Source organism: Astatotilapia calliptera, chromosome 22 (assembly GCF_900246225.1).
Source record: "Astatotilapia calliptera chromosome 22, fAstCal1.2, whole genome shotgun sequence".
Classification (NCBI taxonomy): Eukaryota; Metazoa; Chordata; class Actinopteri; order Cichliformes; family Cichlidae; genus Astatotilapia; species Astatotilapia calliptera.
The window spans coordinates 34060484-34074348 of record NC_039322.1 but is presented as its reverse complement, the minus strand read 5'-3'; the positions used below and the strand labels follow the sequence as shown (position 1 = coordinate 34074348).

General features: G+C 40.5%; 1 long non-coding RNA gene across 2 annotated transcripts; it reads left to right on the top strand.

The window, feature by feature from the left end:
* The first annotated feature begins 9217 nt into the window (after nucleotides 1-9217).
* LOC113014760 (uncharacterized) lies at nucleotides 9218-12775 on the top strand. 2 transcript variants are annotated; one of them, XR_003271000.1, is made up of 5 exons: nucleotides 9218-9272; nucleotides 9810-9856; nucleotides 10236-10328; nucleotides 10959-11079; nucleotides 12551-12775. It is a non-coding gene; the product is annotated as an uncharacterized LOC113014760 (long non-coding RNA). The 2 variants fall into 2 exon arrangements; XR_003270999.1 differs by lacking the exon at nucleotides 9218-9272 and having other exon boundaries at nucleotides 9701-9856; nucleotides 12551-12771.
* Nucleotides 12776-13865: the final 1090 nt, after the last annotated feature.

Genomic DNA, 13865 nt, shown 5'->3' with positions numbered 1-13865 from the left:
GAGTGTGGGGAGGCTGGTCCAGGTTCCAAGGTGTCCAGGGAAGTTGAAGTATGGGCTGGAGGGCAGGCTGAGGAGAAGATGAGTGTGTGGTCCTAGGGTTCTGGGCAGACTGGAAAACAGGACGGAAACAGAACCACCGCTGCTGGTGAGTACGACGGGTGATGAATCTGGAGAATACAGGAGACGGAGAACACATTAACCCACGATCCAGGCATACAGAGTCTGAGCACAGAGGAGGCCAAGTTTACCACGGGTGGTAGCAGGACGAACTGGCGAGGAGTGGCAGGCAGTGCTGGCTTAAAAACCCTCTAGATGGAGCCCCGGAAATTGGAAGCAGGTGATGAGCTGGCCAACTCCTCCCCAGGGGACGGACAACAGGAACCTGGACCACACCCGACCCGACACTCCCACAGCATATGACAGAAAACGATGCGTTTTCAAATGAAAACGTATTAGTGTGGACGTAGCCTAAATCATCCAAAACCCTGACTAACGCTGTGACACCATTTGACTTGTTAATGACTTTGTTAAAAGCAGGTACTCGCCATTGGCGACTACAAGCTGAAATTGTGTCATTTGATTTTGTGTTCAAATAGCTGTTAGAATTTGACTGATCTCAGCAACAGGTCAGACATTATATCCACTGGCTACATTTCATGTCAGAGTTTTGGAGTTATGCCTAAAACATGTTTCTTTATTTGTACCAACAAACATTTCCCTTATGCTAACCTGCTCATAGTTTCCATCTGAAGGTAGAATATAACAGAAAATCTGTGAAAACATTTATAATTTCATCTTGCACGTAATCATTGACCCAAATGTATTTGATAAAATAAATGGCACCCTACAGTTTCAGGAGGGGACAGGTGCTAGAATTAGATTTTAGTTTTTCTGGGGAAAACAATACTTGTGTCATAAAACATGTAAAGCACCATTTTAATATCCTTCTAAAATGTTGTTTAACCAAGTTATTCTCCAGACTTTATGCTGATATGGGGATGATGTGCTAAATCACACAGTTGATCTACAGTATTATGCATGTTATCAGTCAGTTAGTGCTCATGAGAGCATTATTTCAAATCACAAATGCTGCTTTGGTGCTGTTAGTGTCAAAAGCTGCAATGTTTGCATCCAAATACAGCAGGGCGAGCGAGAGATACTGATATCAGTTTGATTTTAGGACAAGCCATTAATGCCAAAGCCAGTATGCTACCACAGCATCCATGCAGGACCCTCTGGTATGCACCTAGTTGGTCAGGGCTTCATCATACAGCAGGATAAAGACCCCAAACATAAATCCAAGCTGTGCCAGAACTACCTCAGGAACAAAGAACAAGATGGTGAGCTTGAAAACATGGAGGTCCAGCACAGTCTCCAGACTTAAACCCCATCGAGCTGGTTTGGGATGAACTGCACAGAAGAGTGAAAGCAAAGCAGCTACAAGGTCCACGTTTATGGGAACTTCTGCTACAGATATGGGAGAAGATTAGATTTCTGCTGTAGCCAGAAGCCACGGCTGTGTTCAGCTGTTATATCTGCAAAGGAGGCGACTCTGATGAGTCAAAGGTTAGACTCACTTTGGTCTATAAACTGATTCCATGATTTCTGATTTAACTCCAACTCCTTATTTGTACCATGCTTTCATTTCCGAGTGCAACGAGACATTAAACTGCATAATTTTCAATATAAAATGGAAACACTGGGTTGTTCTAAAATGTTTGTGTACTTCTGTGCCGCTCCTGACTTTCTCATGCATCCTCTCCTCTACCAACCGCAGCCTGTTTCAACTCCTCCTTGAACGCTGTACAATATGTTTCCTTCTTTAACTTCCACTACTACCTGCTGACCTCTGCCTTCACTTGTTTTCTCTTCGTGATTTTGAAAGTCATCCTACAAATGACCGTCCAACGTTGCCTAGCCACCATCTAACAGTCTCTCTCTCAGATTACAGATGCTGCACTACATGTAGTTCACCTTTGTGCATCTTGTTCTTATATGTCACCGTCCACTTCTCCCTGTTCCTGAAATATATGCTCACCACAGCCATTTCCATCCTTTTTGTGAATTTCACCACCATCTGTCATTTCTCTCATTAACACCATACCTGCCAACACCTCATCATCTCTGTCTCCTTATGTCCACCTATGTCCACTGAAGTCTGTTCCAATCACCGGTCTAACCCTTTGGGGACACTACCACTTCATCCAGCTTACTCCAGATTTTTTCTTCAGACATCCAACTTGTGGAGCATGTGCACTCACAGCTTCCAACATTATCCACAGATTTCCAGCTTGATTTCCAGGATCAAACTTATGATCCTGTCAAGCACTCTCTTCACTCCACATTCTACTGTCAAGATTTCTCTTCCTATCGACACCATGATGGAACAGTGTGAATGCTACCATTCCTCTCACCACCATGTCGGCCTCCTCTCTCGCTTTACCAGACCAATTATTGTTGTTCTCTAATATTTGATTTGAATTACCTTTTTAACTTAAAAGTAGTCCTGAATAAATGTGCTGTTCACATCACCTAAAGGGACTTGAACCTCTAGAAGAATTATACAGTATGGAAAGTTTTTATCTCCTATGCTTCCCTTCAACGTAACTTTATTCTTTCATGAGTTATTTACAAGTTTCTCTTTGTTCACAGCCATTGACATGTCGAAGAGGTTAACACGTGAGGAGCGGATCGAAATTGTGTTGATATCTGGTGAACGCAGTAACCGGGTCATTGCATCAGATTTCAATGCCAGACACCCTACGAGACCACCCATCTCCCATGCTACAGTCAGCAAACTGCTTGCTAAGTTTCGTGAAACTGGTTCAGTGTTGGATTTGCCAAAATGTGGACGCAAGAAAACTGTCAGTAAAGAAGAAACATCAGTGGCTGTCCTAGCTTCATTCAGCAAGAGCCCACAGCGTAGCACTCGCCACATGTCACTGGAGAGTGGCACTAGTCGAACGTCCCTTCGGCGGATATTAGCTACTCACAAATGGCACCCTTACAAACTCCAGCTACTGCAGCATCTCAGCGAGGATGACCCAGGTCGGCGCACAGAATTTGCAGAATGGGCAAAACAAAAACTGGAACAGGACCCTCAGTTCACGCAGAAGATTTTGTTCAGTGATGAGGCAAACTTTTATGTGAATGGTGAAGTTAACAAAAAAAAACCCACCGCTATTGGTCTGACACTAACCCACATTGGATGGATCCCTCCAAGACTGTTGGAACTACAAAAGTGATGGTTTGGTGTGGTATATGGGAACAACGATAGTGGGTCCATTCTTCATCAATGGAAACCTCAAGGCCACTGGATATTTGAAATTGCTACATGATGATGTGTTTCCCTCTTTATGCACTGAAGCTGGCACGTTCCCTGAGTTTTTCCAGCAAGATGGTGCACCACCACATTATGGGTGCAGGTCCGAGCATTCCTAGATGAACAGTTTCCTGGAAAGTGGATTGGTCGTCGTGGGCCAGTTGAATGGCCCCCAAGGTCTCCCGATCTGACCCCCTTAGACTTTTATCTTTGGGGTCATCTGAAGGCAGTTGTCTATGGTGTGAAGATACGAGATGTGCAGCACCTGAAACTACGGATACTGGATGCCTGTGCTGGCATTTCTCCTGCGGTGTTGCTATCAGTGTGTGAAGAGTGGGAGAAGAGGGTTGCATTGACAATCCAACACAATGGGCAGCACATTGAACACATTTTATAAGTGGTCAGAAACTTGTAAATAACTCATGACAGAATAAAGTTACGTTGAAACCAAGCACACCACTGTTTTTCTTGTGACATTACCAATAAGTTTGATGTGTCACATGGCCCTCTTCCTATTGAAAAAACAAAAGTTGTATCCAAGATGGCCGACTTCTAAATGGCCACCATGGTCACCACCCATCTTGAGGAGTTTGCCCCCTCACATATACTAATGTGCCACAAACAGGACTTTAACATATCACCAACCATTCCCATGTTATTACGGTGTATCCATATAAATGGCCCACCCTGTATATATGAATATATGAGTTTGCATGTGTATTCATGTGTCAGCGCTGCGGTTACCTTAGAGGTGGAGATGGCCGCGCTGGCAGCAGGTTAATCCAGCCCTGAGGCTAAGCATCAAACTTTCAGATCAGACAATCAATAATTCAGACAGCAGCGTGTCAGGATCTATCACCGAACACAGACTGAGAGGCAGGCAGCAGTACGACAAAGGAACACGGGTGATTTATAGCCACATACGACTCACAACATACAAATAAAGGACAGAGCCCCCCTGCATAATTGTGCACCGGTACGCTCAAATTACAGATGCAGGTGCTGAAAGAAAAGAGCGATGGCCACGTATATTTATTCAAACACACAATTATTACAGGCTAGCTGTGATATATGATGGAAAACAACGGATTCAGAAACATGTTTGATTCCCAAACCTCGGCAGCGTGTCACAGATCTACTGCTGTGCTTAAGATCCTCCAAATAGTCCTTGAAGCATATGCCAAAATATTAATATGGTTGTGGCATTGCTGTAAATCCTCTGTAAATCAGAGAAACACAGCAACAGACCGTGGCTGTTTAGTGTGCTTTGTGGGGGAGTTAGTTGGTAGGGGGTAAGAGAAATTGAGGGATATTTCAGCGTGTGGGTGTATAATGGCTATCAGAGGTGACTTTCAGTGGGATCAACTCAAAACACTTGCACACAAAAACACAAACAAGCTCCCCCACTCCCACCCACCCACCATAACAGTCACAGACTCAGGACATTAGCTTCTACAGATAACCGTATCAAATGATCATGCAGCAACAAGCTTTGAGGGTGTGTGCGTGTGACTGCATGAGGCAGTCGTGAAGTTGAATGTGCTGATTCTAAGAGACGTTTTCTTGGAGCTGAGTGAGCCCCTGCAGGCCTGCTAACCTTGAGCTCCAAGCTGCGTGAACCCTGAGCAACACAGTGAACGTAACATGACTTTATTTCTCTCTCTCTGTTTATATGTTTAAAATCACTGGCAACTGTACTACAAAGACATGCGAATGGATCTGAGAGCACCAGAGGATGTAATGTCTACCCTCCGTTTAAAAAAAGGATCAGGCTTTTGGTCAAGTTCAGGGACCAAATTCAGACACTGTTAGGTACAAATATGCGGCGGGTATCAGTTTGAAGCCCACAAAGAATTGTTTAGCGCTTTCCAGGCTGTCCTTACCTGACAGGTGGTCTACAGCAGCGGTCCCCAACCTGCTCCACAGACGGTTTAATGTCAGACAGTATTTTCACGGACCGGCCTTTAAGGTGTGGCGGATTGTGGTGGGGCGTGGTCTGCCATCTGCCGCACGGACGCACCTGCACGGCATCCACAATCATGCCCGCCGTGTTACAACACGGGGACTCAAGGGTTGGTGTAGTTGTGGTGGGATGCATGTCAATAAAGATGGCTCAAAACTGTGACCCGTGGACTCACCATGCCTTATTCACACCACACGGATAAATACAACAAAATAAAAGACCGAGACAAAAACTGAGGTATAATAATAAACGTGAATTCATTGTGTAGCTTTATTAGCAGCGTCCTCCTAAAATGCGCCAACAACATTGGGAGTAACATCCTCCTCTCTGCCCCTTAATGCTCTCTGGTCGCTATGGTAACGCATTTCTTTCAAAATACGGGAAAGACCCAGGGGAACCGAGTTAACGATAAAAACCCTGAAAACCATCAATTTCACACCCGAGCCTCACGGCCCGGTACCGAACGACTCACAGAACGGTGCCGGGCCGTGGGGCGGGGGTTGGGGACCGCTGCTCTACATGCTGCTACTGCACTTGATTTGTTTGCTGGGTGCTATGCTTGATCTTTTAGATAGATTGATAGCATCTGTCCAAACTGCTAGACTGTCACCTTTAACAGCTTACTTATGATACTGTGTATTTCTGATACAGCTGTTTATAATGTTATACCTGAAACTCAAAGAGTCCAAAAGGAATCAGCCATGAAGAAATCGTGATTCTGAGGTACAGATGTAAGCTCCCTGTTTTTACAAACCTCTCACCTGTGCAGGCTTACAACAGCATACCTACTAGTCTGCTTTAAGACTACTGTGGTAAAAGAAGGCAAATATCACTAAAACCTACTGAAAGCTGATTTTATGTAGTGTTAATGTATGACACTTCTGTTACTTTTTTAGACAATTATATGGGAAAAGATCATCTCTACTTTAAACTATAGTCTGGCACTTTTAGTTATAAATGATTTTAAATTATTCCAGAAGAATTATATCTATGTCCACACAGTTGCTTTTTGTCTGTCTTGATCCTGTTCAGGCTTCGGTACTTTGACCCAAATGTTTTTCCTATATGAAGTCAGGATCATTTTTAGACTCTCAGTCTCCTGTGCGCTGTGTGCCAAACACTTTAATTGTTATATAAAGTCTAAAAATGTCTGAATCAGATGAAAGCGTATACAGAGTTCTGCCTGCCATTATCTTCATTCAGTCCCCAGCATTAGAAAACACTCTTTGCTGCAGCACCAGTCGCAGGGAAACTGATCATTATCCACAGAGCTTGGTGGACGCAGATCATTTAAAACTAAATCTGTTTCTTCATGCAATCAGAGTCGACACAGTTTTGAATCTTCGTGAAAGTGTTGTAGTGAATGTTGGTGTGCACAGAGGGTTGTTAGTGGAGTCTGCTGTTATGGTGTGATGCCATACGATGTTTCTACCAATAACTTAACCTTGGCTTTGCAATGTTAGTTATTAACCTTCAGATCTAAACCCTGAGCCCAACCCTGGATAACTGTGCCCTGTGTATGTGCTACACCATTTACTCTCAACTCTGAGAATATATTCACAGCTGCAGTGGGAAAGTGGGAAGATGTAATGAGCACTTCTGTCTGCATTTTTATTCTACGCCTCTACCAGCATTAGTTTTTGTGATTTGGAGTTTAAGATCTGTCACCTCGTGATGTGCTTGTGGAGCTGCAGGTCCCTAAACCCAACTATGTTCAGGATTAGGCGATGAAGTCAAAAATACTTTCCTCAGGCCTCGTCATATACTTATGCTTGATCAGGTTCTCCTTGTTTCATTCTGACATGTAGGACCCGATAATAACACGATGATGTTATGTGGATGTAATATGGTGTGAGTCATCAAAAGGTATTACAGTTAAAAATATAGTGGAAACATAAAATGTTTCATGTTAAGTTGCACTTAAGAGTGGTCTGAGGTGGTCTGTCTGTCTGTAACTGACTGTGACATGAAAGGAAACATCAACAAAAACACTGAAAGGAAAGAACAGACGTGCTAGCTCGGAAACCGTTAGCACAAAGAACGATTAGGCTCCTGTAACAGTGTGCAAGAATGTTCATGTCTGTGCTTGGTTATTACTCTGGGACAGAGTAAGCAGCAGTGTTGAGGACAGCTGCAGTCAGAGAAACAGACGAACGCAAGCTAGTCAGGACAAATAACTACCAGAATAAAACAGGAAGTGAAACATGATAACTAAACAGAGAAACATGAATGTAGTTACCGTATTTTTCGGACCATAAGGTGCAGCAGATTATAAAGGCGCCTTAAGCAAAAGAAAACAGTCAGGCAAGTCAAACTTTACTAAACTCATTCTTCTTGCTTCCTCCACTTCCATTAATTCATTAATGTTGAATTCTCTGGCAGCTGCTCTGTTCCCATGTTGTTGCAGTATATTAATGACTAACCTCGTATTGTGGATTATCTCAGTTGTTCTCCTGACTGAAGTTTGGTCCTTTTACAGCCTCCTGCCATGCGATTACATTTGTTCCTGACCACCGAGAACACTCACGTTAACTTTTATCGAGTGGGAAAAAGTTAGTGTTCATCCTGCAGCTTCACTGTGTTTGTTATGCTAACATAGCTGTGCTAGCTAGCGATCACGTAGTACATCATTATATACCAGCTAGCCCAGTGGTTCTCAAACTTTTTTAGGCCCCCCTTTCCCAGCCAACATTTACATGTGGGGCCCATATGGTTTGGAAATGGCCTAAAAAATGGGCCCCATATAGGATTGTCCGCGGGTTCCATAATGGCCCCATGTTATGTTCGGAAGATCTGGGCATTAAATGGGCCCCAACTAGGCAAAGTACACAGAAACTGTCAGGGCTCTGTGTGCGGGCAGGCGGAGGTGAGGATCCAAATGCAGGACTCCAAGACTGAATGCAACTCAAAACCCAGAGCTTTATTGCTGGCACAAAACAAAACATGAATCAAACTGAGATTGCTAAGACAACAACACACAGGCAATTCTGAGGGTACGACACAACAGAGAGCAAAGGCAAACACAGGGCTTATATACACAGGGAGTAATCAGGGAAAGGGAAACAGGAGGGAGACACAGCTGGGAGAGATTAGGATTAACGAGACAGGGGCAGGTAAAAGTGAATACACTGACATAGGACTGGGACTATCAAAATAAAACAGGAAATAAGAAATAAATCACAAAAACGCAAACTTGACACTGAGAGATTGACAGAAGGAATATAAAACATAAACAGAGAAGACAGTGACTTAAACTAGAGGCCAGAACACCAAATAACGTAAGGAGAACAAAACCAAGAATAACCCTTAATACAAAATCAAACCAGCACAACTCAAAAACCCAAACAAATCATAATTTAGAAAACACCAAAACAGAAGCAGAAAAAGCTGGGTCAAAATGACCCAGAACCGTGACAGAAACACACCCGGGCCCCACCTTTCAAGTTTTTTGTGGGTACCATGTAGGTACCACATAAGCTAAAACGTGGGTTTAAAGTGGGATTGTCTGCGGGTTCCATAATGGCCCCATTTTATAAGCCCATCTTGGTGGTATATTGGTAAAATCTGGGAACTAAATGGGCCCCAACGGGGCAAAGCACACAGAAACCCACCCAGGCCCCATTTTTCATGTTCTTAGTGGGTACAACATGAGGACAACATGAGCTAAAAAGTTGGAAAGGCCTTATCAGTGGGTTCTGTACACTCAAAAAAGTGAAATTTGGTGGTTATTGCATTTACAAGACTCTAACATGTAATTTGAACACAATGAATTTATGTTTCTAAAGTGAACGTAATAAAATCATATAAGATCTACAAGAAATTTACCAACTTAGCGCCTCTTAAATTTATTCTTGTTTTTATGACATGATAAAATCTAACAAGAGTGGTTAGCTGCCTTAAAGACTCGCGATATCACAAGATCACATGAGATTCTAAACAACAAGAGGCAGGAAAGCACATGGTTTGCTTCACGGTCATCTTGGAAAGGTAAGAGTGAATCTATCTTCATCCATCTTGATGAAAATACTTTTTGCACAAAGGTATCATTAGTTTGTCGATTCTTTTCAGTTCTATTTATTCACATTTGTTTTTTTGTTTTTGTTTTTTAAAATATCTGTTTGTTTATGCCATTCTAGCTAGCTAACACATTAGTGCAAGAATATAGCACAATGTCATGCTAGCATGATAGCCTAATATGAAAGACTTAGCTACTCCAAATATAGATATTGTTTATAACTTAACCTCTGCACATAAGCTAGTTTGGCTCTACCACAGAGACTGTTGTGATAAATTTACATTTTACGTGTGGGTTGTTGAAATTTGTAAGTTTGTAAGTTGCAACTGATGGAGAGTGGTTTATTTAACAATTTATGTGTTTTTAGTACACTGAGGAGGAAAGACAAAACATGAACAGATATGTTTTCCTGTTTTTTAATTTTTTTGAAATTAAATATTTTTCTACTTAATAAACTTGGAGACTTGCAGTTCCCTCCTGTAAAGATAATAAATGTTTAATCTTATCAGGTGGTGAAAGGTCTGGAGAGCTGGCAGGCCAGTTCATCAAATTCATGGTGAGCTAATATTTTTCTTAAAAATTATCACATTCCCATGTTAAAAATGTAATATATTCATTTGTAAGTGACATATAGTTTTGAGACCAAGAAAACATTGCATTCTGATTTTATGTACACATCATCTAAACTTTCTTGAATTGGGGGTATGGCATGATTAAATTAATACACAAATTACAAAACAATATTAAAATGACAGACTTGTCTAAAATGCATAAATACTATTTGAAAAGATTAAGACTGTAAAACTGTAAAACAATAGCCTCTGTATTTCTCACAAATTCCTGGTAATTCAACTAAAAGTTCTTTAATCCCACTGCTAGGTCGTTGAGATGGATTTCCGTATATATTTGTTTTTTTCCCCCCTCTGTGTATAAAGACTGATGCTGTTGAAATCAGAAGAGAATACATCGCCCAAGGTCTTTGCGTGTACCTGAATGAAGATCCTGAGAAGCTGGTGAAGGATTACCTGGTATGTTAACTTGCCTGTATCCTTAACTAAGGAGATGATCAAAGATAAGCTTGAACTACATAAAAGAGTTTCAGGGGATGGGGTTTTCCTATAAATTACCGGTGGCTGTAAAAAATACCTTTTAAAATAGGAAAAGTAAGAGCTTTAAGTTTCTCACTGGATACTACACACACCATTCTTGAGTGTTTTATACTATCATTATTATAATATCATTATAATAACCTCATTCATACACACATTCATACAAGATTTTTATGTAACATTTACACTTCAATGGATGTATCAGGAGCAACTTGGGGTTCAGTATGTTACCCATTGATAGTTTTAGTATCAGATTAGAGAAGCCAGGGATTAAACCAGTAGACAACTTGCTCTACCTCCTGTGCCACAGTCACCCCTATCACAACTCAAGATTTTGAAAGACATTGTTGAGGTATTGAATGAACTTCTCTTGAGTCAGGAAAAATATCGGGCAGTCATTTTTGATTACATTTACATTATTATAAGGCTTGAATGAATAGCTTTTAGGTATTTTACATTAATGTAAAACAGATATTTATTTTTAAAACTGTTTGCAATGGACATTAGTGAGAAATCATTATCTTTTTTTTGTTTGTTTTATTGTCACAGGAAGTTGATAAAAAGCATCGCCACTGCCATAGCAGAGACAGTCTTTGGAATCTGTGTCATTCGGTCAGAGGGTGCGGAGCCTGGCGATGACCCTCAGGATGTTGTGATTGTTCTAGAGGGGGTGGAAGTAGGGCTGAACGATATATCGCATTTGCGATAATATCGCGACATGATCAAGTGCAATTTTCTAACCGCAAAGGCTGCGATTATACTCTGGACATGTCCAAATTCATGGGCTGCATCCTCCTGAGGCCGCATTTGTAGACCGATTACGTCACAGCGACGCGCCGAAGGCTGTCCAAATTACTACCATATCCCAGAATTCATAGCGCGGCCCAGCCAAACTCCAGTTTCCAGCAATGGCGGCCGCTACTAAGTTTTAAAATTACTCATACTAATCTTTCTGGGTCACAAAATAAACTTTTAACATATTTTCAGGCGAGAAAGTAGTTGTGTAAACATCAAATATCTGCTCGGTTTATCAAGATATCCCATATTTGCAAAAGTGCTTCGACGTTTTCAGAGGCGTCTGCTACCCACCAGCTCGACAGCTAGCCGGGAGCTCGAGGGTTACTGATGCGGCCGAGAACGGCACAACTCCCGGCACATCATTTTCAGATCACCGCGGAGTTTCGCTGCTCGGGTTAAACGTAATATATAAGTCACTTAGACAACCTAAAAATGTTATTGTTGGGCTTTTTTCAGTGTTTGTTTGTTCGTGAGTAAATCGGTTTGGCTGAGATTAAAGTTATTAGATTAGATAAAATAAAACTTTATTAATCCCCCGGGTGGGTTCCTCCTTGGTTTTCACACAGCTGACTAAACGTCAAACAGAAAACTTATTAAACAGAAGTGTGAGACAGTCGAGAATTTACACCAGTGTCTGGTTATATTTTAGATAGCAAGAAGCAGACGGCCGAGTTTATTAAACTCCACCGAGACAGCGGTGACGCTAATCAGAACTAGACCGTCCAATTTCACGCCTTTAAACTTTAAAGGCGTGTTTGTGTGTGTGTTTATACAATTGCTATTATGTTTGCACTTTATGTGTAATGTTACTGACTGCAGAGATCAGTAAGATGTGTGTATTTTTTATTTATTAGTTTTATTTATTTAATATTATTTTTTAATTGAAAGACTGTCTAGTAGTTCACAGATGTCGAAAAACTGAGTGTGGTAAAGCCACTGATTTTGTTTATGTATATTTCTGCAATCTGCACATTGTACTGACTTTCATTTTAATGTTTACACCAGGGTTCCTTGTCAGCACTTTATGCTCAGATGTTTGTAAGCTAAAAATAAACTATTGTGTATGTTCAAATATACTGTTGTGATTGAAGAAGTTAAATAAAAATGTCAGTCATCAATTCATGCATCACCTCATGTCATCATAACAGAGGTCTGTCTTCCAGGAAAGAACAGTTTAAAATTAATGTAATATAGTATTGGCCATACTATATGATGTATTGCTTGTCTTTGTTTAATAATACAGAAGACAAAGACCTTAAAAAATAATCGCATATCGCATCGCAATCGCAATATTGGGGCAAAAAATCGCAATTAGATTATTTTCCATAATCGTTCAGCCCTAGGTGGAAGTGATGGGTGAGTTGGGCAATGTAGTTTTTGCAGTGACAATGTTGCTTGGTCTGGTCTATTCACTGAACCTGAGCTACCCTCTGGAACTCAGGTACACCTTTGAGGTCCTGCAGAAGATTCTTATGGAATTAGATGCACACGAACTATCCAACAGCACACAAAGTACAGGTTCTCAAAACACTATTTTCTCATTGAGAAATGTTTCCATTACAACAGCTATACCATGTATCTGGACCATGAACCTAAAATAATTGCAGATATTTTCTTTTTTGAAAGTGCATCTGTTGACCTTCAAAGTAGTTGTATTAGTCATCGGAAAATCACCTGATTCAGCCATTCATTGTTGTTAAAAAATTGTTTTAACAGGTTAACTTTCCACTTTGTCCACTACTTTTTTTTCTGTTATGTAACTTGTACTTGCATTTCATGTATTCTTTATACATTATGTGAAATTTGCTATAAATTCAATAAATTGGAGAAAACAAAAAGATGTGTATGACAAATTTTTATTTACCTTTTAGATGTAATAGTGAAATGTATGTTAACCAGACTCTAGACTTTGTTAAATACTCCAAAAAATTACTCTTTAAATTAACTTAAAATAATCATGGAAAGAATTTCCATGTGATTAAATTGCTTTCTATTAGCATTAAAGACTTGTGTTGGAATAACTTAATTTGTATGAGTTGGTTCAACTCAATTAACTTAAGCTGGGACCAAATTTAGTAAATTAGTTGGAGAAAACCTACTGAATTGAGTTGGAACAAAACTCTTTAAGTTGTATCAACACTATTAAAATATATTGGATCAAAATGCAGTAAATACGTTGATTCATCAATCTTTAATTAAGTTGGTCCAACTTGAGTGCATTAAGTTGGAGTAACAGAATTGCATAATGCTAAAATAAAGCAATTTAATCACGTGGAAATTCTTTCCATGATTTTTTTATGTTCATTTAAAGAGTTATTTTTTTGAGTGTAGTTGCAACTTACTTCTTGTTTGAATTGGCTAATTTCTGGCACTGGATGGGCCCCGTGTAGGAAAACAGCAACAAAATCAATTTAACAGACGGCCAATACGGGTTCTGTGACACAAAGACACCAAATATATTAAAGCTGACCGCAAACAAAAACTAGTTTGTAAATATAACCATTACAAAAATCACGAGGGGACACAAAACAATATTTTTCACATTTATTTTGTCCAAAAACTGTGATTTTACGTAACTGTATTCCAAAGTGCGTAAACGTTTAAAAACTAGAAATGTCAAACTACAGCAAAATTCCTTAGATATTTGGAACTGTAGCA